At 45.5% G+C, this 17,875-nt stretch overlaps 1 protein-coding gene across 5 annotated transcripts in view; it reads left to right on the top strand.

Moving 5' to 3' along the window:
• Positions 1–5,209: 5,209 nt before the first annotated feature.
• The window catches only part of LOC147703671 (butyrophilin subfamily 2 member A1-like), a 415,432-nt gene continuing 402,766 nt past the window's right edge, over positions 5,210–17,875 (top strand). For 3 of the 5 annotated variants that reach the window (XM_086932019.1, XM_086932020.1, XM_086932022.1), the window contains exon 1: positions 5,234–5,367. The gene's annotated coding sequence lies outside the window, so the exon portion shown is untranslated. Of the gene's footprint in view, positions 5,368–17,875 lie in introns of all 5 variants that reach the window. The other 2 variants (XM_086932017.1, XM_086932018.1) reach the window with 1 other exon arrangement.

Raw genomic sequence — 17,875 nt, forward strand, 5'->3', positions numbered from 1 at the left:
GCGCCCGTCAGGGCGCCAGGGTCAGTCCGCAGTCACAGCTCCTCGTTGTTCCGGCAGCCGCCATGTCCGCCTCCCGACTCGGGTCACAGTCACGGGGGTAAGGACGGACGCCGCAGATTACTCGGCAATCCGGCGGATTTTCAGGCAGGCAGGGACCTCGGGAGAGCACCATCCAGCTCAGCTCACTTTTCCCGTCCTCTCGCTAGCGTTGCATGACAGGAGATAGGACAGGATTCCGTCGAGAAGGACAAAGGATCGGGGAGCCGAGAGACTACACGTCCGTGCACATCGCCATCTTGGCTCCTCCCCCAGCTTTGACATTCTTAATAAACTACTAAAATTCTAACTGAACAGAGCCGCACCCAACCACTTCATACATGGGATAATTGTAATAAGCCCAGTGTTTGGTACACGAGTGTGGAAGAGAGTACAGTTGAAAGTTACGGGGCATTCAGAGATGTTCGTCACATAGCTGGTATATGTAGAGAAGTAAGCACTAGTGTGAATGTCAAATGGAGTTGTACTTTGGTGGGTGCGTGGCTGTCTGGAACTGGCAGCATGGTGTCCCAACAATTAGCCAGGGAGTATATATGCACACCTCATAAATGTAAAACAGGCACTAGGTCAAAGAGAATAACTTATTTTAATGGGGCTTTAAGGCTGTCATTGGCTGCTATTTGCAAAGGCTGATCCCACCATAGGGTGCACGTTCACATTATAAAGTAAATATATTTGCTACCCTTAAATACCCCGCACATATGATCTATACATTAGATTGGTGGGTATGGGAAGGGTTGGGGTTAAAGGACCCAAAGTACAAAACGTGTTTGTATAAATATATGTATATAGTACTTTACGAAGCAACAGTTAATTGTATGTCTAATCGGTAGCGCACTGCAAATGAAAACTGTTTCAAACTGGACCATGGTGTCTCCTGAGCAAGGAATGTCCGTGCCTTACTTTAGAAAAAAAAGTAATCTGCCCGGGCATGCAGTCAATGAGCCGCCGGGGTCATTAAAGCATCCAGAACTGCAACTCACGCGGTCGGATGACCCCCACATCACCAGAGCAAAGTGGGGCATTCAACGAGGCATCCAGTCACCAAAACCCGACGCTGAGCAGAGAAATATGTGCCATGAGCCACGCTTAAGCTGTGCGTGAGGTCATGCTGTGACCGCTGCTAGTTTCCCATGGGAGCAGCTGATGTAGTTCTGGCAAAGACCCGAAGCACCCTGGCTTCAGCGACGACAGGCGTGGAACCTGTGATCCTGCCTGCTGCAGAGTCATCAATCAGCCACCAGACCACCTTCTCCCGAGGGGGCGGGAATAGGAATGCAACCAGCCAGCTCTGTGGGGGCAGGCAGGATAACGAGAAGCGCCATTCGCAGGGCCGTGCAGAGCCCGCCATAGGCACAACCCACTGAGGACACCCAATGATCGGACCGCTCAGACCACATGGACACCAATAATGCGCTTCGGATCAAATTGCTAGAGGTGCAGGAATGACTGGGCAGCCTTACATTCTGCACGACCTTGTGAATCCAGAAATACACAAATGGGGCCGCGCCCTGACAAAGAGCCGGCCCTCGCACCCATATTTAAGCGATTCTCACCACCAATAAAGGCCACCAGGAGATGCACCATACCAACAATCGACAGGTTACAGCAGAGGACATTTTGTATCCAACATGCAGTCTCCACTACATACACCACCAGGGTCTGACAGCGCAAGCTACACACATATGACCATTTTGTATTGGCGCCCCCCCTCAAACTGATCAATACAAAAACCCTGCAACCATTCACTGCTTACAAACACCCAATTTGCTTCTCATTTCTGACCTTGGGATGGTACGGAGGTCTCCGGATCCCTGACTGGGCCCTTGCTGGCAAAACCAGAGCTCCAGCAGCTTCTCAGTGCCCTCAAAGAAGTGTGCGCCGTTCTCTTCCTCCTCCTGCGCGCCGACAGCCACCAACAATCGCAGAATCAACTAAAGCAACAGAAATCAGTGCGGCCGAAGCCTGCTACGACTCCGGCTTTACCAAGCTTACCCCTTTGTTTCTTGATAGGAACAAGCGCTCGCTTTGGTGACATTCTCTTTTCTCTTTCATAGCCGTCCCACTTGGACAGACTCAGCCTGACTTCCTGCTGGCGTAAAACGTTTATTATCTTCTTATGGGGCCATTTGTTTCGCCCCATAAAGAAGATAACAAACCTTTTACGCCAGCAGTAACTCAGGGCAGCCAGTCCAAGTGGGACGGCTCTGAAAGAGAAAAGTGTACGTCAGAGGACGCTTTTTTCCAATGGTTGGCCATAGTTTACCCTAAACTGTGACGCCAGCCAATGGAAAAGAGGGGCAGGGCTTAAAGCCCGCTAGTGAAAGCTACCTAGAAACATAAAACCTCGCAAGCGAGACTGCGCATGCGCAGCCTATGCTAGCTGAGACTTAATAATATGGCTTGGTACAAAATGGAGAAAAAAAGGAAAATAGTCTGATAACAGCTCTCTTTCAAGGATATTGAGGATACAGCTTTTCCATTCAATATTGGACTTTGTTCATGTCTTCAGTCAGATTGCAGGACATCCAACTCTAGTTGTTCACTGAAGATGTTGCCACAGCAGCTGGATCGTAGCCAGCATGTGAATGATCCATGAGATGAATTGGCACTGCAGACGTACTTGCCGCTTGTTAACATGATGGACAGGAGCACAGGAAAGGATTTTTTACTCTCTAGATCATTCAAACATGGTGAGAGTGCCTGGATTGGTGGCTCAAGTGACATCAGTGCAGCAACAATAGAATGATGATAGAATGATTGAATTATTCTCAGCCACTGGTAATCTCTTTGACCGCATCCCAGTCCATCATTTTTCACCCACAACGCAACCTCAGTTTGGATCCAGCCATAGGCAAATCTGTCTTGACCCTGCACCAATAACATCAGTCCTGCCCGAACTTCCAGGCCACATTCCCCGAACCGGAACACAAACAACCCATCACTGGCTTTGCACTGAATCGGGCTCATCAGCAAGATATAGCTTGGTTCCAGTGGCACATTGAGAACTGGACCCATGTTTGGACATACCCGATGTACTTAGGGTCTCAAATGCAACAGCAACAATTTGCCGGATGGAATGCATTTTTTAGAAGAATTGCACCAGATAAGAAGAATTTCATTGGTAGAACCTGAGTAGGGAGACTCGTGCAGATCCCGGCTCTACAACCAATGGTAATTTATGGTCTGGGAGGCATTGCACTGCAGAGACGTTGAATTAATTAATTACATGGTTTCTCAGCCACCAAGCCACCTCAGTTTGGGCCCAGCCATTGGAAATCAGTTTTGACCCTTCACCAAAGGCAACAATCCAGCCCAAGCTGCCAGGCAAGGTGCTCTATGAACCAGAACACAAGCAACCCAAGACCAGTTTTGCCCTGATTAGGGCTCATAAACCTCTCTCCAAGCAAAGCAAGCATAAGACACAAAATAAACTGTGTATTCACATTGTAATGTTAAAGGAAAATACTGCATAAGATTAAACAAATGAAGCGTTTAGCAGGTGGAGCAGCGTTATTGCTTTCACTCCCCATTCCTAAGAGTCTTCCAGATTAGATCATGCCCTTATTATTCCCAGCACTAAGGGAGTGAGCAGTTTCAATCCCATAGGTAGTTGAAAAGGTAAATGGCTTATACATAAGCTGTTATGCGAGTGTCTTGAATTTATTTTATTGCTAGGTGCATTGTATGAAGTGAATGTCAGGTTTGCAATCACGCACCCTGGAGCCAGAGGTCCTCCTGTTGACATCGGGTGATCATAGATCATCATAGGTAGAAAGCCAGGAGAAAGAAGACAAAAGCCTGGGGATAAGTGAAGAATAGAGGGATGGTGAAACAAAGTAGTCAAAAATGCAAAAGACAAAGCAGAGAATCAAGAATGAGAGAGTGGATAGACAAAGAGGGGAAAGGAAAACTGTAAAAGAACACACATCAAATGTTGTTCCAAATAAAATGTGAGCAGCTCATCCAGTCCTGCTTTTATGTTGCATTATGTTATTTATAGTTATAAATATTTAATTCTAAATACTACATTGTAAGCACCATACACAATGAAAAATAGGAAAATAAAGTAGTAACATTTGATTTGGCGTGAAATGATATCAGAGTTAACTATTGAGTCCAAGTAAAGGAACAATGGAGGGAGAAAAAAGAACTGAGTAAAAGAGAGAGGGAAATTGACAAACTAAGGGGCATATTATCAAGCCCATTATCGCAGCTTTAGCGGCTGTTTTCGGCCGAAAATCTGCGATAATGGCATCGCACTATTAGCAAGGACATGCTGGCGCGTGTTTACTTGCCTTAACGCCCGGTTCCCTATTGCCTCACCTTGCATTGCTAATGAGATGCAAGGCAGGCGTGCCCCTCACAACTACATCATAAAATATCAGTAGCGGTGTTTCGCTGTATTTACAACGAAGCTCCGTCCGGTTTAGTGCTGATTTTTTTCGCGCTAACTGGGCCTTAACGCTGGAATTTAACGTCTGTTAAATTCCAGACTAAGGCATACCTTACGTGGGGGATGGATTGTGTGGCTAAGACCACAGGCCCTATCATCAAGGATATCGCCGTTTTCCATGGACCAATGTCGGAAAACCAGCGTTGGTCCATGGAAAGCGCCAATATCCCCTCTATCGCAGGAAATGTTCTTGCCTCGGTGATACACATTGTTAATAACGCGCTAACCTTGCGTAAAATTCCACCAATAGACGGCGATAAATAAAAAAGCGCAAGCGTCCTTTGCGATATTTATCGCCGTCTATTGCTAATATGCCTCAAAGAGCGGGGGTAGAGAGAAAATGTAGGCAATTGAGAAGTGCGAAATAAAAATAGATTTAAAAAAGTAATTAAACTTGAAAAAGAGAGAGAGAAGAAAACAGGCGCGGCTCGTGCGGGTAAGAGCGACGTTGGCAGGGGAGGGGGAGTCGACACAAACACTAGGGAAACTTAAAAAAAAAAATTCTTCCGTTTCCCTCGTCGTTGTATGTTAAGGTTAAAAACAGGGCCAAGGCAGTTTAATGTATACGTTTTACGTCAATATCCACTTTTCTTGTTTTGCCGAATGGTGCGAAACTTGCCCGAAAATAGATAAAATTAATTTATCAAAGATTAGAGAGAAAGTAGTGATCATGTGGCACGGAGGGTGGAGAGACCTGATAAGTTTCGGTTTCTTTTTTCGCTTGCTTTGTCTATGGACTTTAGCAGGCAGACAAGGGAGCGGCCCGTCGGACAACGTACTTTTCAAAGTAGAGAAAATACACGTATTTTAAGCCTGTGTGACGGTGAACGCATACGATGGATTTCGGATGACAGGTATTTTGTTCTTCGTCTTAAGTCTCCAGTTTTTTTATCAACTAGAACTTCCGCATGCTCGATGCCTGGTCCCTAAAGCTCCATGCTTTCCAAGTTCTTTCTGTAGCGGGTTTATCTGTATTCTTTCGAGAAGAGCAGTGATTGTGCTGGTATCAGAGTGACTAAAATATCTCTAAAGCGCCGACTCCTACTCCAGATGGGGTGGTGTCCGATCCTTTGTTGGGAGTTGTTGAGAGGGTCTCTTATGTTTTTGTGTACGTATGCTCGCGGTGGACACTTTAAGAGACAGAAAAGCCAAACATACATGCGTGAATGTTGTAAACGCGACACCTTGCATTACAAATGGTCCTTTGTAAAACAAACAAAAACAAAACAGGCTGCGCTTTAACTTTAATATTGGCCCCGCCCCTTTCTTTAGACGAGCCCTGTCTAAAGAAAGGGGCGTGCCCGCAATTAAAATAAAAGCGTAGTTTAGGGCGCTTATTTTTTATTATTTTTTGTAAAAGCGCCCCATTCCCGGCTTTCACTTAAGTGGCGACCACCCCCCTTTCCTTAGCATTGGCTCGTTTAAGGAAAGGGCACTGTGCGCACATTAAAGCGTAAGTGCCCCAAGAGGCATTTAAAAAATAAATAGTATAAAAAAAACATGTGGCCCTGTTTGATGTGGCAAGTAAAGCAAAGATACAGCTGCCACTATCAGCATGGCGTGCTATGTAAAAAAAACATAATAAAGCTGTTGCAAGAGAGCCTGTCCAGCTTGCAACAGCAGCCAGGCATGCGAAGACCATTAAACTAAATAATGCTCGGAGCATGTAATAAAAGCCCACCAAGCTACAACACTTATAATGGAGGTGTCCTCATGGGAGGTTACTAATGAAGACAATGCGGTACGAAGGCGGGACTAACAAGCCTATTCACAAGTCAGAAGCCAGCATTTATAAAGGACAATGACACAAGTCAATGACAAATATGGGCGGAGAGTGGGCGGAGTTTCAAGTGCATACGCTGCCCAGGCTTGACCCAAAAACGAAACTATCTGGGACACGTTAGTGAGATCCAAACATTATCATCGTTTTAAAGTAACACTTCCTGCTTTTAATATTTTTGCGAATTTCAAGTATTATTTACAAAATTAAAGGTGACCTTACAAGTACGGCAGTGTCATGGTGTCAGTATTTGTGTTTGTGATGTGCATTGCTGTTGCAGCCCTATAGCTCTGTGTGCCTGTCTGATTCTTGCAGGCCTGGGTTGCATGTGGAGTAGGTATAATTGTTCCTAAATGCAAGGTTTGGTTGGGGCTACAATTCGGCCCGGGCAACCCAAAAAAAGTAGCCCACATTTGCAGATCGTCAACTCTAGCAATACACTGCTTAGGTAGGATCATGGAACTAAATGATGGCAAACATTTGCGGTAATAAAAGTATTTTAGAGATTAAGGTCCAGTAGTTGAATAGGAAATTAACATTCCAATGGAAAAAGTATACTCTAGAAGAACAGAATTGTCAAAAATACTAGGAACTCTTTTAATTGCTTTTTAGGTCGCTGCTCTGCGAGACTTGTTGAAATTTTAGAAATTAGGGACCCCTACAAATACAATATACTTGCTAGTCTTAGAGAAATTATTTTTGGGGGGAAAAACCAGTACATAAGCAAGTGAATAACTCTCAATAAAATTTTATATGCAACAAAAAATGTAATTATTAACAATCAGTCATGTATATAGATTCAAAATAACAGCAGAGAAAATATATGCCATTATTGATGTATTTATTATTTTTTAGTTTGGTTTTTAATAATTATAATAATTGCCGTCGCTATTCTGTTACATTTTCTATACTACTGCTGAATTTTACTTTTATAAACAACACCGCTTGCTTTGCGCCACTGTTTTCCGGGATTCCCCACAGTAATTTATTCTGGTACAAAAGTGAAGATTAAGTAATTTTCTCACTATTAACCTGTACAACTAAAGGGCATTTGTGCCTCTGCTATTCTGCTATATTCTCAATAGTTGCGCTTATTTTGAGCTGGTATTTTGCTGAACCCACCACGGCGAAACCATAGTTAAACATTTTCTTTGCCTCACATAACCACATTGCTCAATTTGCGCCGCTTAATTTGAGCCGTAGTTTAACATGTTCCTTGCCTGGCAAAACCACATTTCTTTAATTTGAGTCTCTTCTAGTACAAAAGTGAAGATTAAGTAGTTTGCCCAGGGTCACAGAATGTTTATGCCACGCCAAGACTTGACTTTATTGTTAACTTCAAAACATTTTTTTTGCAGTTATAGATTTTCACCAATATTATTTGACGCTACTACTCTGTTACATTCTCTATGGTACTGCTTAATTTGACCTAGTATTTTGCTACACTCACTACAGCCAAAGTTTGGTTTCACATGCTCTTTGACTTGTACAAAAAGCACTGCTTACTAGGGCCAGGGGCTGCCGGAGGACCCCCGCCCCCTTTTGTTAACCAACATTATTAACAAGGACATGAGGGATTTCTCTGGAGGCGGGGGGGGGTCGTACAACCCCCCGGACGTATTTATTAAAACATAAAAATAAATCAAAAATTGAAATAAACAATTTTTCACAATTATGCAGAAAACGTTACACAACATTTGATTACAATTGATATATACAGATATCAGATCGCTAACCTTAACATAATTCTAGTACAAGGTATTTCCTATCCGAATCTAACGTATCAATCACAATATACAATATTTATTTTCTGCGTATCCTATTTGGGCCTACGGCAAGGTCACTAACTGGTGTTAGATCCTTATCACTTAAACCACGCCCTCCTGTCGGAGTGCGCATGCGCAGAGGGCCCGTTTACCATGAGGGTACTCCCCCCCCCCCCCTCCCCCTCCGGATCAATTTGCGCCGCTTAATTTGAGCCGTTGTTTAACATGTTCCTTGCCTTGCAAAACCACATTTCTTTAATTTGCGTCTCTTCTGGTACAAAAGTGAAGATTAAGTAGTTTGCCCAGGGTCACTGAATGTTTGTGCCACGCCAAGACTTAAACTTTATTGTTAACTTCAAAATATTTTTTTTTGCAGTTATAGATTTTCACCAAAATTATTTGACGCTGCTACTCTGTTACATTCTCTTTGGTACTGCTTAATTTGACCCAGTATTTTGCTACACTCACTACAGCCAAAGTTTGGTTTCACATGCTCTTTGACTTGTACAAAAAGCACTGCTTACTATGGCCAGGGGTTGCCGGAGGACCCCCGCCCCCTTCCGTTAACCAACATTATGAACAAGGACATGAGAGGGATTTCTTTGGAGGCGGGGGGTTGTACAACCCCCCGGACGTATTTATTAAAACATAAAAATAAATAAAAAATTAAAATAAACAATTTTTCACAATTACGCAGAAAACATTACACAACATTTGATTACAATTGATATATACAGATATCAGATCGCTAACCTTAACATAATTCTAGTGCAAGGTATTTCCTATCCGAATCTAACGTATCAATCACAGTATACAATATTTATTTTCTGCGTATCCTGTTTGGGCCTACGGCAAGGTCACCAACTGGTGTCAGATCCTTATCACTTAAACCACACCCTCCTGTCAGAGTGCGCATGCGCAGAGGGCCCGTTTTCCATGAGGGTACTCCCCCCCGGTTACCCCCATACGCCCTATTAACCACGCCCTTCCGTCGAAGTGCGCTTGCGCAGAGGGCCCGCTTACCGCGAGGGTACTTCAGCCCCCCGATTACCCCCGTACGCTTATTAACTCCATTAAAGGGGGCCCTTGCATCTCTGCGCCGTTTACTGGCGTCATTGTGCACGTGCAGGGTCGCCAACCAGCCTAGAGAAAGCGTGCCTCTCCCCTCCCCCGCACCCATGTAGCCAAAAGGCTGTAACTGCCCTTGGAGTTCTAGGAGAGACCACTTGCCCCTCCCTTTGGGCGACCCCATGCAAGAATGGCGCCGCCCCCTAAGGACCTTACATTAACTGCTCACCAATCATGACCTTACCGCCTGACAAAGGAATAGCAATAAATACGACGATTGATGACCTGTAAATGGGATAAAGTTCTAAGGAACAAAACATATTAGTACGACACACCTGTCTTCTATATGCCTTTAGAACAAACCTGTGAAACCTTTATAAAACATAATAATAATCATCTGCTTCAGGGGATGGTGGGTGGGGAAAAAGATTAACAGCCTCCTAGAGGCTGGAGGGGCAGGCCGTGGAGCGTGGAGTCAAAGAGGCCGACTCCTGCGCTCTCTGGCCTTTTAAACCCTCACTGGCCAGGCCAGATCTAACTGGCCTGGCCTTCGTTCCACTGTGACCCGGAAGTGATTCAATGACTTCCGGGTCACTATGAGACCCAGGGTCCAATCGATGTGGGGGCGAGCCCGCCGCGTCATGGTGACGCGATGAGGGCACGCCCCACCACCGAGAGCGGGTGGGGGCCGCTGTGCCCACCATACTTGCGACGGGGGGCGATGCCGGCCCTGCCTTTCTCTTCGCTCACTGTTTTCAGGGATTCCCCACGCCAATTTCTTTTGGTACAAAAGTGAAGATTAAGTAATTTGTGTGAGAAAGTGGCTCTGTATATACTGGACTAGAATAAAGTACAGTGTGTATAGAGTCCACAAACCTCAGAGGTATAACAGAGGTTAAAGTCAGGACTGACCTTACTCTCAAAAGTGGTAGCTTGGTCGAGCAGTAAGGCAGTACCAGAGGACAGTTTAAAGCATTTGTTGTACACACTCAGTCAGCAAAAGGTTTCACACACTCAAGGACTGAACTCCAGGCCAATTGTTTTTATATCCACAGATATAGTGGTTTTATTTTTAGAACCAACAGGTATCAAAATATACTTTTCTCAATATGAGTACTCTCATGTAATCACTTTGCAAGGAAGCAATAACGTTTGTGAACACAGTAGATATAGGGGTTGCAGTAGGCAACACAATTCAAAACACACTTTAACATTGAGCTCAATGGGTTTTTGTCAAATAAGTACAGTTGATTACTCTACAGATTACTTTAGTAGTTCCAGGACTAGATCCTAGATTCAGTCCTGGGCTCTAAACTGAAACCAATTTAGTAAAAACGTTTTAGTTACTGTAGTGAATTTTCATGAATATAAAGCTGTTTTGAAAGTTCACTCTTGGAAACTTTTCAATGGAAATCTGGCAATGTTATCCAATGGGAGAAAATTCAGATTGCAGTTAAAGTACGAACTTGTTACTTTTGTAATCCAGTACTGGGCTCCTAGGGCCAGCACTGGGGTCTCAACTTAAAAACGGTAAGTAATTGCGTTTCAGTATTTCGTATGATTTTTAAAGAATTTTTCAAGTTTTAAAAAGTAGACACTTAAAAGAAATTTCATAGAAAAGCAGACAATGGATTCCTATGGAGAAAATACAGATTACTAGTAAACCCGGTAAGGATTACTTTAGCAATTCAGTACTAGGCTCCAAGGTGCAGTACTGGCTTCTCTCCTGGTCACAGGTGAGTACTTTGGAATTCGGGTGATTTTATATGAATATTTTTAGTTTCCAAAACTTCGCACTTAAAAGATTTTTCAAGTCAAACCAGTCAATGTTATCCAATGGCAGGTAAGTGAGTTACCAGTTTCCAGGTGAGTACTTGGCTGGTGAAGTCAGGGTTCTGGGCATAGACTCAGGGGTCCCCCAGTGTCAGGTAAGTACAGGTGGTTCACCCCCAGCGGCTCAGGGGCGGCCGGGTGCAGAGGTAGTTAGGCCCAATGTTATCCAATGAGGGAAAGGGGGCCTCCGATTGGTGGCTGCTGACTAGCAGGTCACGCGGCTGTGGGAGCTGGGCTCCTGGTCACTTGCTTAGGGCAAAGGGGGAAGTAGGAAAGGACAAAGGCGGCACAGCCAGTGGCACTCGGGCGGCTGGGTGCAGGATGCTTTTGAGCCGTCGAGCGCTCAATGTTATCCAATGGGAAAGGTCAAAAGGGAACAAAGGCTGCAGGCTCGGGAACGGAGACTCTCCAGGGGCGACCAGCACTTCGAGAGGTAAGTTGGGATCTTGGAGCACAGGTTGGTACCCCAAAGGGAGACACAGGGGGCTGTAGGGCGCCGGGTGCAGGGGTGTCTTTGGTTGTTGGAAAAGCTTACCCTCAGCTGGTCGCGGTTGGGGTGGCCCCTGGTTCTGAGTCTGCAGGTGTTGTGTGGTTCGTCGAGGAGGGTCTTTGGGCACTGGACTTTGGGTCCCAGTCACCGGGGGGACGTCCTCGTGGTCTTGGTTCGATGGGGCACGGCCCGGGCTTGGCGGGTTAGGAGTGTGCTGGTCCGTAGCTTCCTGGCTGGCACCAGTGGGTTTGTTGCAGCAGAGCCTCTGCTGTTGGGAGCCCCAGGCTTTAAGAGGGTCAAGGCAGTCAGGTCCTCTGGGTGTCCCAAGGTTGCGGTCCCCAGGAGTCGCCGGGATTAGGCAGGAGCAGGTTCCAGGATCGACAGGCTGGTAGGGCTGGGGCCAAGTTAGTTGTTGTCGTCCTGCTGTTAGCAGCTGCACGGCGGGTCCTTTTCTTCTTGATCTTTCTTCTTTTCTGATCGGGATCTGAGGAAGGAAGGTTCAGGGAGCCCCTAAATACTGAATTTAGGGGCGTTACGCAAAGAAAGATAAGTTCTTCAATGCAAGTAAACAGCACTATAATATTCTGTGTGCGACTGCATCACTAGAATATCGAACAGCCTATGAAACAAGCTGTTGCAATGTGATGACATAAATGCGCATATGCGTCTCAATACATACAATTTCAAAATAGCAGATGTCTATCTTTGAGTGGTGACTGAAAAAACAAGCATTTACAATGCAACGGTCTCACCTTTGCAAAAGTTAGAGCTATTGGCATTGTAAATGACAACATTTTTTTTTATGTGTTGGTTTTGAAAACAGATAAATAAATGGCATTGTCTTTATACATTTTTGCCACATGTCACAAGTAAAACTGGTAAACACAAAATAGAATGTGTGCCAGAGCTTTACTGCTCTCCTCTGCGATCTCTGCATAATCTGAAAGGCCAGGATCTGTGTATAACCTAAAAGTATTGGGATGAATTCCCAGTACCAGCATTCTTCCTTATTTCTAAAGCCAATAAAATAAGTGCCATCAAATATGTAACAAATACACCAAAAGAATGCCTCTCCACCTACATTTGAATCCACACTTGAGGAGAGTTGAACACGCAGAATGTCGTAATCAACTAGGTATTTTTATTTATACCAACATTTTATGTCAATTAATCAAAGTTTGTCAAAAATCATGAATGAGAAGACACACAAAGACAGTTATCAACAATGCATATTTACACCAAAATTGATGGACTGATCGCCATACAAATGTATTACAAACTGAGAAAAAAGACGTTCAAGCATAAATAACAAGATCATTCGAAAACAAACAGAACAGTTTAAACATGTGCAGTGTAAGACCGTGAATTTTCACAAATTAGAAAATGAGTTTAGTACCCAAAGAAGTTGAGAAAAAGGGAAAGAAATTAACAATGAAGCGAATACACTTTGTAACTCTTTTTACAACCAGCAAGAGCTGGTATGAAGGAATGGATCACAATAAATCTTTGCTAACTGGCCGACGCGTTTCGAATCCAGGTAGTGGTTTCCTGGAATCTCATCAGGGCGCAATAATTCTGTCAGTTTAGGGGTTGAAGCAAATTCAAGAAAAAGATCACGTTGAGGCTAGAAGTGCAGGAGTGGACTTGTCGTTGTGTAATCACAGTGGGATCGGGGGCCACCATCAGCTGGTGCACTTTAAGAAAAGCTGGCGGCTGGCGCTATGTTCACATAGTATTCCATGACGGAATTGAGAAAAGCCGTGCAGGGCGGGTACTGAAATAAGCAGTCCCGGTAACGAGTGGCCTCGTGTTTTTCTGTTTGTTCTTTTCTTTATCAAATCCGAATTTTAACGGCATCCTCTGTGTCTGCCTCGGTCCTAGTATACGGCGTTCTGAGTGCAGAACCCCAGCCGCGTATTGCCATGAGGCAGAACTTCTTTATCTTTCAAGAAGATTTCTATCTGCAGACGAAGGGGGTAGCCATGGGGGCTACCTTCGCTCCGAATCTGGCCATTATATTTATGGATCACTTCGAACAACTATACATTTTCTCCACTGATAATCCTTTTGAGAGCAGGTTGACCTTGTGGGTCAGATACATTGATGATGTTCTGTGTATCTGGGATGGTAGCAAAGAACAACTGCAAGATTTCCACGTTTGGCTCAATTCCAGAAACCCCCATATTCAATTCACGATGGATTCTAGCAACAAGGCAATTCCCTTTTTGGATATCTCCATCTATGTGGATGAAGACCGCTTACAAACTACCCTATATAGGAAACCGACTGAGCGCAACTCTCTGTTGCAATATGGGAGTCATCACCCCAGAGGCCTCAAAGATAACCTACCGGTCTGGCAATTCCTCAGAATCAGGAGAAATTGCTCCACTCGAGCCAATTACATCCAGGAATCCGAGGTCTTAGGTGAGCGCCTTATTTCCCGAGGGTACCCGGTTAGGATGGTGAAACGAGCCAGGATACGGGCTTGGTATAACCCACGTGACAATTTGTTGAATCCTGAAATTACCAACCAACCAGGGACAGACCGGATTATCTGTGTAACTACCTTCTCTACACGGAGTAATGAAATTAAAAACATTATCAATAAGAATTGGTCTCTGGTTGCAGATGAGATTGAGCAAGGGCACCTCCCTCTCGATTCCTTCAAGAGGGCTAAAAATATACGAGACATGGTGGTCCATTCTTACCTGGAACCAGTGAGTCAACCCACTCTTACGACCTTGTGGAATCTGCCTCCATTGGTAGGACACCATATATGTGGCACGTGCACCGCATGTGACACCACAATTCAGACTAAGACTTTTGACCATGGTGGACGCACTTACAACTTAAAACATTACACAAATTGCAATTCGACCTGTGTAATTTACATTGTCCAATGCCCATGTAGCCATGTTTACGTGGGACAAACACAACAGAAAATCAAGTCCCGGATCTCTTCCCACAGTAGTAGAATACGTTGTAAAGTGGTGGGGGCTCCTCTAGTGGAGCATTGGCAAAAAGCAGGGCATGCAGTATCTGACTTAAAGTGGTTCGTAATTGAAAAGGTATCCCTGGGCAGAAGAGGGGGGAACGTGTTGACAGTATTAAATACACGTGAATCCAAATGGATGTTCCTTCTAGACTCGATTAAAAATGGCCTTAACGAACAGGACAGTAGTTTGGCACAATTGGCAGCATTGGGTTAATGTGGCTTGTCAAAGAACATTCTCTAGAATTGGTATGCAGATTTAAATTTCTATCAGTAAAGCTATAATTAGCCATTTGATACTCGTTACACTCTCATGTTGGAGAAGTGCACAAGACTTTGCCCCGCTTACTGTATGAGGGCATTGAGTCATGGTTACATTGTATATAGGGAATTCCTTTGTGCCCTTGAAATTTACAGAATTTATCAGTAGTTCATTATGCTGCATGTCATGTTACTCGCCTTACAACCTCTTGTCAGAGAGTTGCGCAGGTATCAACAAATATTGTCTTATGTATCAACTGTTTGTTCGCATTTCGAAAATTTTCCTCCTTTTTTCCTCAGCCCATTTTTGATATTGAGCGCTATTATGTATCTTGATTTGATAACTCGTCTACAACCTCCTGTGAGAGTGTTGCACGAGTACTAGTTAGTTGTCACACATTGCATTCTGCCTTAAGATGTGTTATAGGCTTTTCCATGTAATGTTGGTTTTCCAAGACTCCAACCAGTGCCTCTAATATTTATCATTAATTTGGTATTTTTATGGAATACATATTAGACAGGTTTCTCCTACACCGCTTTGGAATTTATAACACAACGTCCCTATGTATTATGATAGTGACATACATCGCTGTAGCTATTAAGTAACTCTTCCCTCTCCTTTGTTGGGACATTTTAACTGACTCCGCCTCCAAACTCCACGTAGCGGATGCTGCGAAGTTTTTGCCGACCGGCATCGATTACAGCGGCTTTTCTTGGGCTTCGGTGAGTTTGTGCGCACCCTTGGCAGTTATTCACGGCGAATTGCTATTTTAGATTCTTGACGGGCATCCCCGTTTATTTCCGTAGGATTGACCCTTACCGAGCTTGACGGAGCGGCTGCCCGTCTCTCGCTTTGCCTGATCCTTGGTACTACGGGGTATCGGACGTTTCCTGCCTGCCCCCACCACTAAGCACTGACATGCTGTAACGAAGGACGGTTGCCTAAGTAGGTCTCTCCCCTGCTTTTAACTCGGAGGTACGTAATGTTATTGTGCTTCCCTCACACGAGTTGTGCACATCCATTACATTTTGGCAAGCCTAATATGGAGCCTTTGTTTTATATTTCACAGCGATCTCCAGCACTTAAGGACCCGGTGCTTTAGACCCTATGGGTCACCGAGCTATGTAAGTAACTGTGTTCACTGCTCAAAGATAGTGAGTGGCTTTTTGCCCTTGATGTAAAACAAGCTTTCTCAGCCTTTTATGTGATTATAGGCCACAACTCAGTGTAGACTCACCATTAGTCCGTAAACCTTTAAGTCTGTGTGATTTTTTTTTTTTGGAATCCCCAGCCCATAAACATTAGTTGCACCCTTGTCCAGACTACTTTATACGGCAAATGACCCCTGGGGGGCAGCACTAAACTCACCATTCGGCTGAATGGGTGAAGTTTCTGTAAGTTTCACTGCCGGTATTTTAAATTAGTAGCTAACGTTCAGTGACAAATAACCACCCACTGGTTGCATGTTTTACTTCCTCTCCTCTGTAGTTCGCGAAATAATATCGCTGAGACCGACTACGACTTTCTGCGTGGTTGACTCAATTCCAACGTCTAGAGCCTAGCCCGGCTTTGACTCCATGGTAATTATTATGAATGTAATCAATGTTCCCTCTAATTTTTTTCCTCTGTGTGCGGCAGTGTAGGGTCTCTGTGCGCTGCAGCCATGGCAATGTGCGCCAGGAACCAGACTGTGCGTGTGTGCAGCGCCAAATATCCCTCCAAACATTTGCTTAAAAATCTGGTGATGGTGCATTTCCACACATACAGTGTCACGTTAAACTATACTGTGTTGTGTGGTTAGGTTTGCCGTAATTTTTAGCTGACAAAATAGCAAATACAAGTTAAAAGCACTTTAAAATTATTTTAAAGTTGTGTAAACTAATTACATCGGTGGTACTCATAGTACGGCCCGCAGGCCGCCAGAGGCCTAGCAGGCCTTCATTGGCGGTGCACACACCTTGCCTTGTCGTTTCTAGGCAAATTGGAGATGCATGGGCTGTAAGAAGGTGTGAAAAAAACAACAAAGCCTCATTAACAAGTAAATGGAAGCCCTGTGAAGTACTCAAGTACAGCTGTGTGCGCGCCCAGGAAGCTGTCTCAGCCAGGGCTGCCACAAACGAATGGGTAAGTGGGGGGAGGCTGGGGCTTCAGCCCTTTGAGCCCAATGGGCATTGCACGCCTGGATGTAAGCACATTCAAAATTTGGACAGATAGGGACAGAGACAGACAGTTAGAGGCAGAGAGGTAGAGAGAGAGAGGAAGGTAGAGGGAGGGAGGGAAGTGGAGGGAGGGAGGGAGAAGGGGGTAGAAGGTGGGAGAGGGAGGTATGGGAGTGGGGGTAGATGGAGAGGGAGATAGAGGTAGAGGGGGGTAGAGAGAGAGGGAGAGGGAGGGGCAGAGGGGGAGAGGGCGGAACAGAGAGGGAGAGGGAGGGACAGAGGTAGATGGAGAGGGAGGGACAGCGAGGTAGAGGGAGGTAGAGAGAGGGAGGTGCGGAGGGAGAGGGAGGTAGAGGGAGGTAGAGAGGGAGAGGGAGGGACAGAGAGGGAGAGGGAGGGACAGAGAGGTAGATGGAGAGGGAGGGACAGCGAGGTAGAGGGAGGTAGAGAGAGGGAGGTGCGGAGGGAGAGGGAGGTAGAGGGAGGTAGAGAGAGAGGGAAAGGGAGGGGCAGAGGGAGGGAGCGGGAGGCACAGAGAGGGAGACGGCGGAACAGAGAGGGAGGGATAGAGGTAGATGGAGAGGGAGGGACAGCGAGGTAGAGGGAGGTAGAGAGAGGGAGGTGCGGAGGGAGAGGGAGGTAGAGAGAGAGGGAGAGGGAGGTGCAGAGGGAGGGAGCGGAAGGGACAGAGAGGGAGAGGGCGGAACAGAGAGGGAGAGGGAGGGACAGAGGTAGATGGAGAGGGAGGGACAGCGAGGTAGGGGGAGGTAGAGAGAGGGAGGTGCGGAGGGAGAGGGAGGTAGAGGTAGGTAGAGAGGGAAAGGGAGGGACAGAGAGGGAGAGGGAGGGACAGAGAGGTAGATGGAGAGGGAGGGACAGCAAGGTAGAGGGAGGGAAAGGGTGGGAGAGGGAGAGGGAGCTAGAGGAAGAGGGAGCTAGAGGGAGGGACAGAGAGGTAGAAGAAGGACGAAGGAGAGAGAGGTAGAGGAAGAGAAAGGGAGAGGGAGGGACA

Source organism: Lissotriton vulgaris, chromosome 7 (assembly GCF_964263255.1).
Source record: "Lissotriton vulgaris chromosome 7, aLisVul1.2, whole genome shotgun sequence".
NCBI lineage: Eukaryota > Metazoa > Chordata > Amphibia > Caudata > Salamandridae > Lissotriton > Lissotriton vulgaris.